This window comes from Leptidea sinapis, chromosome 14 (assembly GCF_905404315.1).
Source record: "Leptidea sinapis chromosome 14, ilLepSina1.1, whole genome shotgun sequence".
In the NCBI taxonomy this organism is placed as follows: domain Eukaryota; kingdom Metazoa; phylum Arthropoda; class Insecta; order Lepidoptera; family Pieridae; genus Leptidea; species Leptidea sinapis.
Genome location: NC_066278.1, coordinates 380,349 through 395,804, shown reverse-complemented (window position 1 = coordinate 395,804; position 15,456 = coordinate 380,349). Strand labels below are relative to the sequence as shown.

Sequence of the window (15,456 nt, the reverse complement as noted above, 5' to 3'; positions counted from 1 at the left end):
CTAGTGAAATTACTGGGCAAATGAGAGTTAAAATCTTGTGTCTCAAGCTGACGAGAGTAATTGCAACCGCTCAGAATTTTTGGGTTTTTCAAGAATTCTGAGCGGCACTGCATTGTAATGGGCAGGATGTATCAATTAATATCAGCTGAACGTCCTGTACTCTTGTCCCTTATTGTCATAAAAAAAAATACGCGAAGCTATAATGAAATCTAGATAAGCAACAAATTATTCTATATTTGATTTGCAGAGATAGATTATGGATTATTATTTATATCAGGTATGATATCCGATCCTTATAGCACAGTGGTTAGTGACCGCGCCCAATGAGCGAGAAGTACCGGATTCGAATCCCCGTAGGAGCAAACAATTATATTATTAATATTTGGATACTCAAATAAAACTGAAAACAAAGTTTTATGAACGATGTGAGACTCGAACCCGCGACCTCTCGCGTTCCGTGCGAGCTTTTAGTTTTATTTGTGTATTAATCCCAGAAGTGAGGGTTGTCACTTTAATAACAAATTGTTATATATGGATGTTTGTTTCCAAGTCAAATATATTGTATGTTATTAAGTGTGTCTTTGTCACCCATAGCAAAGCCCTGCGATCCATATATACCATGTTTGGTGTAAGATAATTGATGTAAAAGTGAGTTAATGTTATTATTCTGTTCTTATCATAAGTATAATAGCAAACCTAAATCTAGTTGTTACTTTAAAATGTTTGTTATTAATATCTATGTTTGATATTGTTACAGGTATGCCATATACATTATATTTATAGCTATGACATGTCGACATTGAAATAATGGTAAGTGATATTATATATCTATTAATATTCTTAAGTATAAACTATAGGTAACTAAAAAAATTTCGGCTATAAAAAAATAGATGTTGGCTGATTCTCAGACTTACTCGATATGCACACAAATCAGTTCAGCCGTTTCGGAGGAGTTTGTTAACAAACATCGCGCCACGAGAAGTTTATATATTAGATTATGTGAAAGTTTTCTTGCTAGTTAATCCCGCCAAAATGGCTAAATGGATGTCAGTGTAATTTAGCACATTACCGGAAGACGCAGTGTTGGTAGGCCCCCCACAAGATGGGCCGACGATCTGGTCAAGATCGCCGGAATACGATGGATGAGGGCAGCGCAGGACCGATCGTCATGGAGATGGGGGAGGCCTTTGTCCAACAGTGGACGTCTTCCGGCTGATGGTGATGATATAAATCAACGCGGTTGAAGCCAGAGGTAAAACAGACACTTGATTGTATGACAAACGCTGCTCCTGCGATCCCGAAACACGAGAAGCATCACATGAGCGTCCTTGATCTTCAGGGACACACACACGCCTGTACTAAGATCCGCTAAAGTGTATACAATAATCACAAAAAGTATATGTCACAATAATAATTGATATATTGAAAAGTTGTTATGGAATAAGTTATTAATTTTTATACAATACTAGCTGACCCGGCAAACGTTGTTTTGCCATTTAAATTATTTATTGAGTTAGACTGTTTCTTACATTGCAACATTACTTTATTTTTCTAAAATAAAAGAATTTTTCTAAAATCTTATTACATCAGCTACCTGCCAATAAAGGTCCCGTCTAAATCGGTCCAGCCATTTCAGAGATTAGCCGGAATAAACAGACAAAAATAGTAAAAAAAAATTATTTTGGTGTATGTAACGTATATTTCAATATCACAAACAGACACTCGAATTTTATTTATATGTATATATAAACTTTTACGTATTATCAAATTTCTCATCAGTAATAATGCAATGAATGAAACAGTTAAAGAACTACACTTAGTAATTGTACTAAGTAAGTTCGTAGCAAGGGAGCTATTGTGCAGTTCAAGACTATTGCTAACACAATTTGTGCAGGCGTTATAAAGTTGATGCACTGCACAGCGCTGTTTCACTAATTGTGGCTTTCTCTGATTTGTAACTAATTACACTTGTTTCCTTTAGCAAACTAATATAAGCCAAACACTTATTTTATAATTGTTAAAGAAAGAAAGTAGATTTACACAATGATATAGTCTACCTATGTTCATCTAAGCTGTGTGGCTATTAGTGGCTAAATTATATAAATTGTATCTTAATATTTTTAACAATAAAATAAATCTAAATAATTGGGTATTTACATTTCTACGGTTAATACAGATAGGCTTAAAATTGCATAAATACAGGTTATTATAGAGTAGGGATAAATAGTACTCAGGTCTTACTGGTGTGTATTGCAAATAGTAACTCGCTCTAAACACAGTTAATATCTAGAAATATGTAAAAAATACGAATAATTATAGCTAATTCTTGCATTACTTTAATAAAAATATTATGGAGCTTTTTGCGTAGGTAGAGTTACTTAAAGAGTGTTTCGGTTAAGATATGTAAGTTATCTATATTCCAATTTAAAACTGTGAAGTGAAACCGTAAAATATTAATAAGGTAAGTGCCTTTTTATCTTGTTATCTTTGATATACTATAAATCAAATTATTCATATATCACATTCTTTATACAACTTTAAAACTAATTTTCACCCACAGTGATTTATTTTAATAATTTTATACATTAAAAATATATACATACTTATATTATATTCTGCCTTACTAAACATAATTAATTGCATTGCAGTTAGTGATTTAGTAAACTTATTAGAAGGCTATCATTATTGAAGAAATAACAATCAATTTTATCGTCGATTGTTTAGCTTAAGATAAATAAACCAATAAGAGTATCGATTACACAATGATTTATATAATTGAATAACATAAGGCTCGATGCGTATCTATTTATGGTGGAAACCATACAATGCTACTTTATTGGATAATTAATCTATCCTGCGTGGATACAGGCTGCGATGGTCAGCCAACGTTTACAAACACGCAACTTGCAATTTGATGTGATATTATTCATTTTATATTTATTATAGTGATTGAGAATTATTGTCGATAAAAAATATTATATTATGTGCACGGACTAGTAAAAATAGAAGGACTCCGCGCCGTGATATTAGCAAGTGAAGCACCTTTATGCTAGTGTGTGTGCGGTTACGGGTTATACTAGTTACACAATTTTTTCTCCCTTAAATAACATCAAATACTTTTAAAGTGTTGTTTTTACAATTTTTCTCAATGCACGACGGCATTTTTAAAATATTTTATTGCTATGCAAACTGATCTGTCACATATGATGACAAATCTCATAATGGCGGCCGATCGGCTTGTATAGTGTAAGTGCATGCGTGGGGCTATGTATTTACACGTTTACCGGCTTGTTTTGGTGCCTCACTGTTATGTAAGACACAGAGTCCTTCTTTTTTCACTCGTCCGTGATTATGTGTTGTGTTGTATTGTGTGTGGTGTCCTGATAATACCTTATAGATATATATAATCCTACCTACTAGATTCTCATTAGAACTTTCGTTCGGACTTGCCACATAAATTATATAAAGTGCAAACACCATCTTTAATGTATTTTTCTTCAGATGAATTTGTGTTCTATTGTTCACAAAAGTCTTTGCAAGCACAATTCTGTGATAATGTATTAAAATACTTAATGTTATTTTTTCCGAAAGCTTTAAAAAAATAAACAATTTCACTTATATCGTTAATCAACATTCATCGGTTAAAAATATTTCGCTGTCGATCATTAAAATTCTACAAGGGCCTTTGAATATTGAATTCGCTGTAAAAACTTGGCTTAAGATTCATACTTGAGAAAACTTTTTAATTGTTTGATTAATGAGTAAAGTGATTTCGGACTTCTGGTAACAAGACTTTTTGTTTTCGAATTTTAATTATCAATTAGTGGAGTTTGTCCTACGGTTACAAAATATATATAGGACCGATCGTTGTGGACATCATTGGGGGACGCCTTTGTCCAGCAGTGGACGTCTTCTGACTGATGATGATGATATAGAACTTGTTTGCCAGTTCAATGGATTTAAAAATATGACGGTGGGGTTCTGTCGTAACAGACATAAAATATACACTAAAATTATTCTTCTCCTGTTTATATGGTGGCGGATAAACATTGTGGCGGCATCGTGTGAGGGGTCGTTCCGGTCACTAGGTAAATGAATGCTGTTCCATGTGTTCTGTCATATAAGCCCTGCTTTCGTTGGTAGTAAAAAGTATATGTTAAGATTCATAAAAAGTCGAAATGTTCGAGTATTTGTATTGCAGACATTGTATAAATGATTTGTAATATACTGAAACTGTAAATTATGATCTGAATGAGTTTTTTTGACACTTTTTCTCAATAAACATTAGCTTTTCCTAAGATGTGGTAAATAGTAATATATACCTACTAGCTGACCCGGCAAGCGTTGTTTTGCCATATAAATTGTATTGATCTTGTGCTTGCTAGTTGATAAGAGATGGCGCTTGTTGTATTCATTAGTAACAATCACACTTCTTTTATATTTTGTATAATTCACACTATAGTTTTATAAATTGTAGCCTATATGTTATTCTGGTGTGTTAGCTATATTATTGTAAAGTTTCATCAGAATCTATTCAGTAGATTTTGCGTTAAAGAAGTTCAAACATACATCCAGACATACAAACTTTCACATTTATAATATAATAATTAGTAGGATATAAAATGTTGAAATTTGCAAGTGATATAATGACCTTAACGAATAAATAATATTTGATTTGAAAAACAATTGGCATTCCCATAATTCTACAACAAAAGACAAAACCTCATAAGCTGTTTACGGATAAACGGTATATAGCTATTCTACCCTTGATAAGATTATATGAGGTCGTTTTGTCGCCTGAAAAGTATGACGACCTTCATAAATTTGGCAACATTTTCCTCTACAGATCTCGTGTCCTCTTTATTATAAAACTGGTAAGTGGGTAACAATAGTTGGAGCGGACTGAGCCAATTCCAGCTTATTTATGGCATGACTGGCTGCCTCTGTTTATGGTTTTACAACATATTTATCGTTTTATGGCACATTGGGGCTGTTTAGTATAATTCCATCATGATATACTAAAGCGCTGATAGGGATGATGCTGAATTATTATGGTTTTTGGTTTCTTGAAATGTGGTTGGAAAATGTTCAAAGTTTTTATGTCATTGTTACGTTTCGCTTGATGGATATACTACCAGTAGGGGGCTCCTTTGCACAGTATGCCGACTAGAGTATGGTACAACGGCGCCTATTTCTGCCGTGAATCAGTAATGTGTAAGCATTACTGTGATTCGGTCTGAAGGGCGCCGTAACTAGTGAAATTATTGAGCAAATGAGACTTAACATCTTATGTCTCAAGGTGACGACCGCCATTGTAGTGCCGTTTAGAATTTTTAGGTTTTTCAAGAATCCTGGGCGGCACTGCATTGTAATAGCGTATCAATTACCATCATTTGAACTTCCTGCTCGTTTTGTCCCTTATTTTCGTAAAAAAGCTTATATTTATTTAAGGTAATTGTAATAATACCCAATTATACGTGTATTTAGTAGCATTTTGATTGTGATGTTTAATATGCTGAAATACAACATAACAAAAAACAATTGGCTCACTCTCTGAGCTGATCTGAAATTGTATTTTGAATTTGCATTCACGATCGTTTCGGAGTCCAAAGGGAACATTCACAATAGGACCATCACTGCTGTCTTAGAAAACCGAAGTATATTAAGAAATAAGTAATGATGATAATTATTCAATATCAAATTATGATTCACCAACAGATAACATAATAATAGTTTAAGAATCAGTTTCAGTTTTGTTTGCAAATTTAGAAACGGTTATAGTTCTCTATTGTACGAATAACGCAAATTTAAATAAAGAACATATTAATGTTGCAATAGATCGAGCCGTTACCAAAGAGAAGGAAGAAATTAGTGCTATAGTTGACGGCATAACAGGAAGTTTCTAGATTGGTGCCATGCAAGTGGAAAGCGTGTATATTTCCCTCCCATATCTATTGTCAGATTGACAGTCACTTTCATTGCAAGCCATGTGTGCTTACATGTAGTGAAAGTGGTAGATTACAGTAATATGAAATGGTTTCGATTATGCGGTAACACAAATCGTATTAACACTCTTTGGTCACATCAAATCATAAATATTGTCTTATCTTGCGGTTATTTTTTTCTTTTTATAGAAAAGATGCAGAACATTATCATTCACTTATACAGACAGATTTATAATATTTATTATTTTGCAATGACAATTAACTTAATTTAGTATATAATTGACGATTTTAGTTTTTAGGTTAATGAAAGTTCTCTTACATCCGCATTTTGTGAAATTGCAAGTTATATGGTAACGGTAAAAAATATTTTGTAATTAAGTAGATGAGATTGCAATTTAATGATTTTTCTAGAGCATTGCCATATAAAAAACATAGTATTTAATATTGACGTACTATGGCAAGAAACTGAACTACTTATAGGAAAATCAAAATTCCTTTTTTAAAAAAGAAACAACAACTATATTAATTAAACTTAAGTTTAGGGTCTTTTTTAAATATACTTTTCGAGAAGTAGAGTTCTTATGAAACTTGCATTCATTTGTATTCAAATTTTGTTAAGTAAACCTAGTTTGTTTATCCGGTATAAATGCAAATCTTCCACTAGTCTTCAATTACATTATTGAGAGTTCCAAGATTGTTGGATTAGTAACTTCCTAAATATACACGCTTAGAGCAAGCATTGCCTTAGTAAACTTTTTTTTATAATAATAAGGTTTTAATAAATTAGGATTATTCCCTTTGCTTAAATTATGCAAAGATTATTGCATTTGCACATGTACACTAGCAGTCTTTGCAACGGATATCCCTTGAATATTATATTAAAATGTGCTGTATATCCAAGAAAGCTTTATCATTCATCATTTCAGCCGGAAGACGTCCACTGCTGAACAAACTGAGCTCTCCCAAAGATAGAAGCTTTCCGAAACCTTATTTTTTTTTAAATATTAATAACGCATACGTAAGAACTTTTATGAAATAAAATTCTATCAGGAATGTTTCTACATCAATATGACATTGCAGTAATTGGGGAAATTGCATAAATCAAAAGGCATAGAAGGTATTTATTTTCTCAAATTTTTGATTCCTTAAGAATTATTTTTGATGCCGTTGCTAATACTACTAGGTACTACTACCGCTTCGGAAACAAATGGCGCTCTGAGAGAGAAGAAGTGGCGCAAGAAACTTTCCTAGCATCTCTTTTTGCGCTCTTTTTAATAAAATATATAATATTGTACTGTCATTGTTATCTATTGCTATAAAATTATCATAATATAGTCCCAGGCTTTCCGATCGCTTAGATATTATATCAGCTGTGAATATGTATTTTTATGAATCCCTTTTTTAGTTGTGGCAATCCTCACAATATACAAAATGTCATCAAAGGTCGAGAATTGGACTCGTTCATTGGTAGGTGATCAACACGCACATTAAAATTTCGTATTTCGCTAACTAGGTACCTTCAAGTACCACAAAAAATCATGAAACTTTCAATCCACAATTATTATGGGCTATAGCATATGTTGCTAAAAATTCCATACATTTAAAATATACGAATAACAGTGGAAACCTTTCCAATTTTTCTACTAGTATAAGAAAACAAAACCCTTTGTTGGATAGTCAGATTATTCGACCTATTAGATAGAAAAAGCAAAATTTAATGATATTCCAAACTCATCAAATCAACTTGGAAAACAAAAATACCATTTAAATTCTAAATGCTTAGATGATACTGCAAAAATTTACATTCCACACCCAGGTATTTATAATAAAGACGCAAAGTTTGTATGCTTTTAAAGTATATTCAATAAAATAAAAATTCAACCCTAACAAAGACCTAGTGGGCAATTATTGACAATAAACCAAGACCGAAAACAAACACAGTCAACGTTTACGATTTCAAACCATTTTTTGCGAAATCAAGACCGCTTTCCTCCAGACTTGCTTTATCTCGCAGCTACTATCTCAAAAAACCAGGTGCAAAACCTGATCCGATCGTTGAAGTACGCCGGTGTTGCAATCTCGCTCGACCTTGCCTGTCTTTTCCAACTTCCAACATCATTAAATCAGTTAATTATTATTATTTAATGATTACCTGAGTGCTTGAAGATTAATAATAATAGGCAAGGGTTTCCGGATATGCGTATTAGAGTGAGATAGTGATAGCCACCGTTTTCTTCGCCAACACAACGTCAGTCGTTGCCCGAACGCGGTAGCGTGCGTTGCGGTTGTGAGTTAAGTGTGTTTTTATCGAATTTCAACACGAAATTTGGATATCGTGATATTGTGCTGAAAATCGCGAGTTCATTGGTAATTTGCAAGTTTTATTTAGTTATTGTTTTAGTGGTTTTTGTTTAGCTGAGTGATTTTTACCTATGATGTACGTATTTTTTTTGTTGTTTATTTTTGTAGGTTTAAATTAATTTATATTAATGTCCTTAGTGATATCATCAACACAGTTACTTTATCGTTACTGATAAGTATTATCGTTGTTTCTATTGGTTATGCGTCTGCAATGCACGAGGCTGTTATTATTTAGATTTATGTAGTTGATATTATTGATAACATTTTTGTCAGTTTTCTTTTCTTATAAAAGTAGTTTTAGTTCTTACTTCTTTGTAATAAAATACCTATCTAAACAACTTGTTAGAAAACTGGTTAAAAAAGATCTGCAGATTTATCTTATTCAATTAAAAAGTCTGTTAACGACGTGCAAATGAAATTGTTGTAAAATATAGTCTTACCGCACAATATTCAACTAAATTAAATTATTCTTACAGTGTTAGTTAATAATGTACCTTTACCTGATATTTTTATTTATCTGTATTCTCTGTAGATTATGCAACAATCGCTTTAGTTACTTAATAAGTGTAATCCAATAGCATAGTTTTTATTCTTGTGGTTAAAAGTGATGCAAACTTATTTGTATTGATCGACATATTGAAGCTACGCTTTGACATAATAGTGAATAGAGTATGAAATAAAAGACAGAAAAGGGATTTGAATATGAGGATAAAGTTAGGGGACCCTTGAAATTGATCGTCTGGTCCCCAGACTCTGGTTTACCCTTGGCAGGCCTAATTCTCTGCAAATTTGATTTGTTTCCCGCGGACATTAATATGAATAAAATTTCATCGATATGAATTGCAGAACATGTCGAGATTCAACTTTAGTAATACTAACAGACCACGCTAGTTTGACTATTGGCCAAACATCACGATAAAAATACTTAATAAATGCTAATTTTATGAAACAATTACCTAATACATATTAGGATATTTTGTTAGTATTACACAAGTTTTTTTCCTTTAATTAGTAGTTTATATTAAAAGTCCAATGCTAAACTATATGAACAATAAATCAGTTTATCTATTTTATAAAACTATATAAATTATTTAGACTTACTTTATCACTAAAGAAACTATTGATTATCAATTTAGTATTGCAACAATGCTGTGATGAAATAGATATATTTTTATCCTTATTCCTAACTGCATATTATCTAGTTAGAAAAACGCAATTCTTGCAACAATATCGGTAATATTGTTGGCAGTGTAGCTCCAATTGTTATGTAGGTACCCTTTTTTTGAACCCATTGTTGTGCCCAAACTAACGGGGTGTTCGGTCGATGACATGGGGTCCCCTTTCATGTTTATGATTTGCAGCCATATTTTCGGCACACGACAGATTAACAATACATCAGGCGAAACGTCATTGGCTGTTTATGATGCGATTAAGCATGGTAATAATCTGCCGCATCAAATGTTCGAAACGTTTCGGCCATTCTATTTAGATTATAGCGATGCACGTTTTGCAATGAACAATATCCATCTTAATGCTTTCTCATTATTGCATTGCGTAATCCCACTCTTAAATATTGCATCAGTTATAAAATTTTGTCATAAGTTAGACATAATATTTTAATAGGTACCTACATACCTTTCATCAAACACCAAAATAATTAATAGAGAGTTTGAACTGCTGAGAATAAATATAAATAATATTAATACTATTTTCATATTGGTGCTAATTTACTAATTGAAGTGAGTTCACAAAAGCACAATACCATTAATTCTTAGGCAAACAGGTCACAGCCATAGATAATAAATAAGATTGTTCCGAATTCATTGCCGACATCTTTGATTAATTGGCATTCTTCATGGGAACAGTCTCGTATAAATAGCAGACCATGACTTATAGAGAGGTTAATGTTGAGTCTCGGAGTACACACTCAATAAATGATGCCCAAAACAATACGGGCGCAAAATGTGGTACCGTTAGATTGAGGCGCGTCTACTATTTGGGAATTTTGATTAGTTGTGCTCAAAGTTTCATATCTCGTGGACTACAAATTTTCAAGGTTTAGGGAATATAATCCTAATAAGCTTCTTTCTTGTGGAATAGGAAGATACTCGAGCAATAGATAAGGGACTCAACTCAACTGATGTTATGTGATCACCATAGGCCACACTTTCTTCTAATAACTAATTTCTTAAATGTCAACAGTTTTATTGCCCCTATGACGATTCCAATACTTATAAAACTTACATGAATCCACTTCCAATTTATGCCAACAATATCTAATACCTAAGTTAAATTTATTTATCTACCACAGTTATAAAGTTTACTATCATGATATTTCAATATTTCTGACGAATCTCCCTTGTAAGACGCCTCTGGCAAATATTTGCAGCACTTGGAATATTAATAATTTCGATATCAATGACTAGAAGGGGCAACAATCTTTGACAAATGCCATCTACTGGTGACTATTGATTACGCAAGCGCGGCCTAGTTATTGCACGTGTATTCAATTTTGCTGCGTTTTGGCTATAGTCCGCAATAAATCGATGAATATGATCACCATATTTCATGTTTGTTTCATCACGTCGCGTTGATAAAACAGCTCTGTAAGTAACTTCTAGAGGAATGTGCCGTTAGGCACAGAAAGGGCCCAAAATACGATTCCTAAAGTTTATAATATTATTGATATTTTTTAAGCCAGAAATCTGTCTGCTATCTTGATAACTTTATATTTTTATATCAGATAAGATGTAGCACGCATAGGCCGATTCACTAAATTAATAATTGTAAAGCTGACGGAAATAATATATAGTATTATAGTCATATTTAATTTTATTCGTTCTAAGTAGAATCTTAAAGACGTAAACGCATGTAATCTTTCTTTAATGAAAAATAAAATGGTTAAGCATATTAAAGTTCATTAATTTCCTTTCCAATTCCCATAAAATCTTACTTGTATCACAAAAATTTAGATGAATAGATTTGTACCATAGTCAAGTCAGTATTATCATATTTACGTGTTTTTGTAATCAGTAAACTGTTCAGGTCTATCCGAAGGGCATTGCACTGGGAAGGAATGTATCCGATCGCTGTTACGAAATACCTTGACTCTGCAATCGATGGCTTCTCCAGTCGAATATACAATTCTTGTTATTGTTGGTGTACTTTCGAAATTTTAGTACGACTTATTTATCCACTTGATTTTGTAGCACTTTCAAATATTTTATGTAGAATTGAACATTTTAGATTTAATTCAATTAAATAATTATTTAATGGCTTTTTATTGAGTATTACAATTTTCACTCTTTTCTGTGTTCAACCTCTTCCATTCCACTATTTCATCACCCACTATATTGCACATTAATTCTTCTGTTTGCTTGTCTGATATCATTGTCTTTTCGTTTCCTTTTGTGGTCAACTTCTTTTCCATTTATCTCTCTGGGATATCGCCTTGTACCAAATTTTGTTCCATTTGTCCTGCATCACGTGCCCGTAGTCATTTGTGTTTTCTGAATTTAGATGCCCTGATGATACTTTTTTCAATCTTACCTTTCTATCCATCTTCACTCCTCTATTTAATAGATGATAAATGTCCTTTATCTATAGTTCTGTAAAATCTATAATTTATTAAAAATCAAGCGAAGTGTAAAACAGATTTTTTGCAGACACAACAGTATGTGACGGACGAGGTCAAATTAACTTTCATTGGTCATTTGTCTCAATATGTGTAATGTATAAAAATCATTTATAAATTTTTAATTAATTTATTTTAGGATATTTTTCGAATAAGGCATAATTTTGCGGAATTCCATAGTTGGTTAAAATATTATGCGTAAATAATATGTAACATCTTTAGAATTAATTCCGCTAAGTTTAGTTTTATTATAGTCGTGATAGAATTATTTTACATTTGATTTAAGATTATTTTCATTCGCTAAGCAGATGGATGAAGGTCTTTTCTATCCGATTCCTACCATATACTTACTATACCAAATAACACATAATGTTCCATAGATAGTAGCTAAAAGATTTTCTTCAAACGATTCGGGCGTTATTATATTATATGCCTTAAATACCGTTCACCGGCTGGTAATACGAGTTAAATAAAATTTAATGAGAACATTATAAATCATCTTAAATCCAATATAATGCTGTTCGTAGGGCAAACAGAGATACTGGGGCCAACAGCCTCATCAGAGCACTTTAATTGCAGTTTTATCTGCTCAGAACTTTTCACGAGTTTTAATTGCCACTTCGCAGTTTGAGGTTACGTTCTCTAATGTGAACGATCCGGAAAACAAAGCAGCCATTGTTTTCTGCATTGCCTTATATTGCAGATAGCGGTTTGACTTCATAGCCGTCTGGAGGCGTTGCGTTGAGCCCAAATACTTGGAACCGGAGCTAAATGTGACTCCAATGTCTTTATTGTCGGCTTTAAATAAAGGAAGGATGTTGGCAAACTTCCTTGTTACTTCGATAGAATTTTACCTTTAGTTTTTTTTCCTTTATTATATTAATTATTCTTGTACCTACTATTCCTTATCACGTTGGTGAAGTAGATAATATTAAGTTATTAAATTGAAAATTATGAGAAACTTATTTTTAAATTTTAAGTGAACAACAAAGTAATCATTATGTTCATCCTCGTATATAGTAATTTAATGGATGTGGCATAAGAGTTTAACGGCATTCTTTTTTAATGTCTTATGTCTATTATATTGGCTATAGCACTGTGCATATGATGTTGATTGATCTCCCAGATCCATTTAATATTTGCAATTTATGATATATTTGGATTCGTTGCTGAGATTAGTTCGAAACCCGCATCTCCATTAAATATGTATATGATTTTTTGTTTATTTGCAATCATAATGATCGAACACATCTGGTCAGGCTCAAGTAGGTTCTCAAAATGATTGGACTACAGCATTTTAGGGTCCTAAACTGGATAATTTCACTTCTTCGAAGTCTGATTAATTCTGCTTAGTCTTGTGGCTATGAGACATGCAAATAAGAGACTGTCCAAATGTATTTGAAGTTTAGCTAAAACTGTACATACATATATTTCAAATCTACAATTTTGATGAAATAAAGCTAAAGAAATCTGCTAGATTATCGCCTGTTGATTTCAGTTTGCAGTTAGGAACTAAATATGTAAATTAATTTATTAATACGCTTCAATAGTTGGGGATCAGAATACTACTAATATATAATTTTATGTATAGTTACAACATAATCATTTGATCTACCTGTTTTATATTTATAACGTTTAAAATATTCTTTATCCGTCCAGACTCCTCAAATTTCTGATTTATTAATATTCTGTGCGCGTCTTTCATCCGTAAGTAATCGCTTGATAAATATATTTTTGGAAGTCGTCGCGTATATTGGCCGCAATGCCAATTGCATTAATCTAAAGATTATCCAGTTGAGTATTAAACTCACTTAAATATTTTTTTATACATAGGTTGATATTGATTTTTGTACATGTTTCAATAATATTAAGGCTAGAACTAGTTTGCTGCAAATATTATGTCGGTCTTGTCGCAAATATGTCGGTCTCAGTGAGTCATACATCTTTCTGCCATTTGTTGAGACACTTGGCCCGTGGGGCCCTGAGACGCGGAGAATGTACAAAGTACTATCTTCGCGCTACTTCGCTGCTTCTAATAAGGCTACTGGAAACCCAAGCGCTGGCAGCTATTTCGGTCAACGGATCAGCCTTGCTATCCAACGCGGAAATGCTGCCAGTATTCTTAGTACGCTTCCACGTAATGATTGTTTTAATTTTATGTAGGAAATATAGTTATAAGATTTGTTTTATTTATTAGGAGATTATAAGGCTAGTACTAAATATATGCAATATACAAGATATTTCTTCAAATCAGCATGTTCGCAGATTATTATATCATCGCTCGAAATATTGATAATTCCATTTCTTGATGGAACTAATGTTTTAGTTATGAATTCTTACGGGGTAACGAACTATTATTCAGAAATCTAACGACAGTATCATGCAGATTCGCTCTCAGTATGCAAATTTCCTAAATTCTCTAACTTAAACTTAAGACGTTTGACGGTCATAAATATTGTCCTTCCGACCGACATAAAAACTCCTCGATGAATCTCTCTCCTATTTTATAATGTGACAGTATTTATGCAAGTCGTAAGCGGTTTGGGTTTTTCAAAAGTATCAATAACAGAAATATTAGACAAGAATCGGAAGTTGCGAACTATTCTGAGGCATTTGCCTTCCTGCATATACCGTGACTTGAATTCTAATAACCTCTTCAGGGTCCCCAGTTGATATTATTTACTTACGGAGAGTGGTTTCTTTTTCATCTATCTGTCAGATATTGTTTTGTTAGAATTACGTTGTTTGCTTGTTTAATTTATTCTTCAGCAGTGTTTCAATTTCTGTCACGTTTGCTACGAGTTTTTGTTACCCATCTTGTTTTATTTTGATAATCCTTGTATGCTAATTCGAAAAGATTTGGGTTTGTTTTTGTGTTGTGACGTGCCATTCGGTTGAATGATATAAATTTCTGAAGTTCATGTAACAGGAAGCGGGCTTAAATATATACTTCGTCTTGTGGCTCTGACGATTTTTCATAGCATTATCTAAAAATGAAATTTTGAATCATGGAAGTAATTTTTTTTAGGTTTCCATACCCTTTGGTGATTTACGGGAACTATATCTGTCCCGAAACTGTCTGCCCGTCTGTCTGTCTGTCAGGTAGCTGTATGAAAATGCCCATTACCAATCAATAATAAAAATATTGATATAGACAGTATTAAAATTAAAAAAATCGATGATCCTGTTGAAATGTCAAAAATGTTTCGCATTTTTGAGCGTAACAATTTTGTGTAGAACATTGCGAACATTAGATCCTTAATTTAATAACCTATATAGAAGAATGATCCTTGAGAACAAACGTCCATAATGCAGGCCAGATATTGACTGTGTTAGCGGCATTATAATATTAAAAAAAAAAAAAAAAACAAGCAGGTTCGAGTAGATAGTTTTCGGCGTATTGTTTCAATAGATTAAACTTTTTGCTTGGACCCATTTGTAATAAAATAAATTCTTTGTGACGGAGAGCTGCTTGCCAAAGACAACCAAATAATTAAAAACAGTATTTTCTTTTAA

General features: G+C 32.5%; 1 protein-coding gene across 9 annotated transcripts in view; it reads left to right on the top strand.

The window, feature by feature from the left end:
• The window catches only part of LOC126968051 (protein sprint), a 331,292-nt gene that overhangs the window by 162,262 nt on the left and 153,574 nt on the right, over positions 1 to 15,456 (top strand). For 4 of the 9 annotated variants that reach the window (XM_050812836.1, XM_050812834.1, XM_050812835.1 and 1 more), the window contains exon 1: positions 8,183 to 8,382. The exons of 4 other annotated variants lie outside the window; for them this stretch is intronic. The gene's annotated coding sequence lies outside the window, so the exon portion shown is untranslated. Of the gene's footprint in view, positions 1 to 8,181; positions 8,383 to 15,456 lie in introns of those variants that run through there. One more of the 9 variants, XM_050812829.1, reaches the window with a different exon arrangement.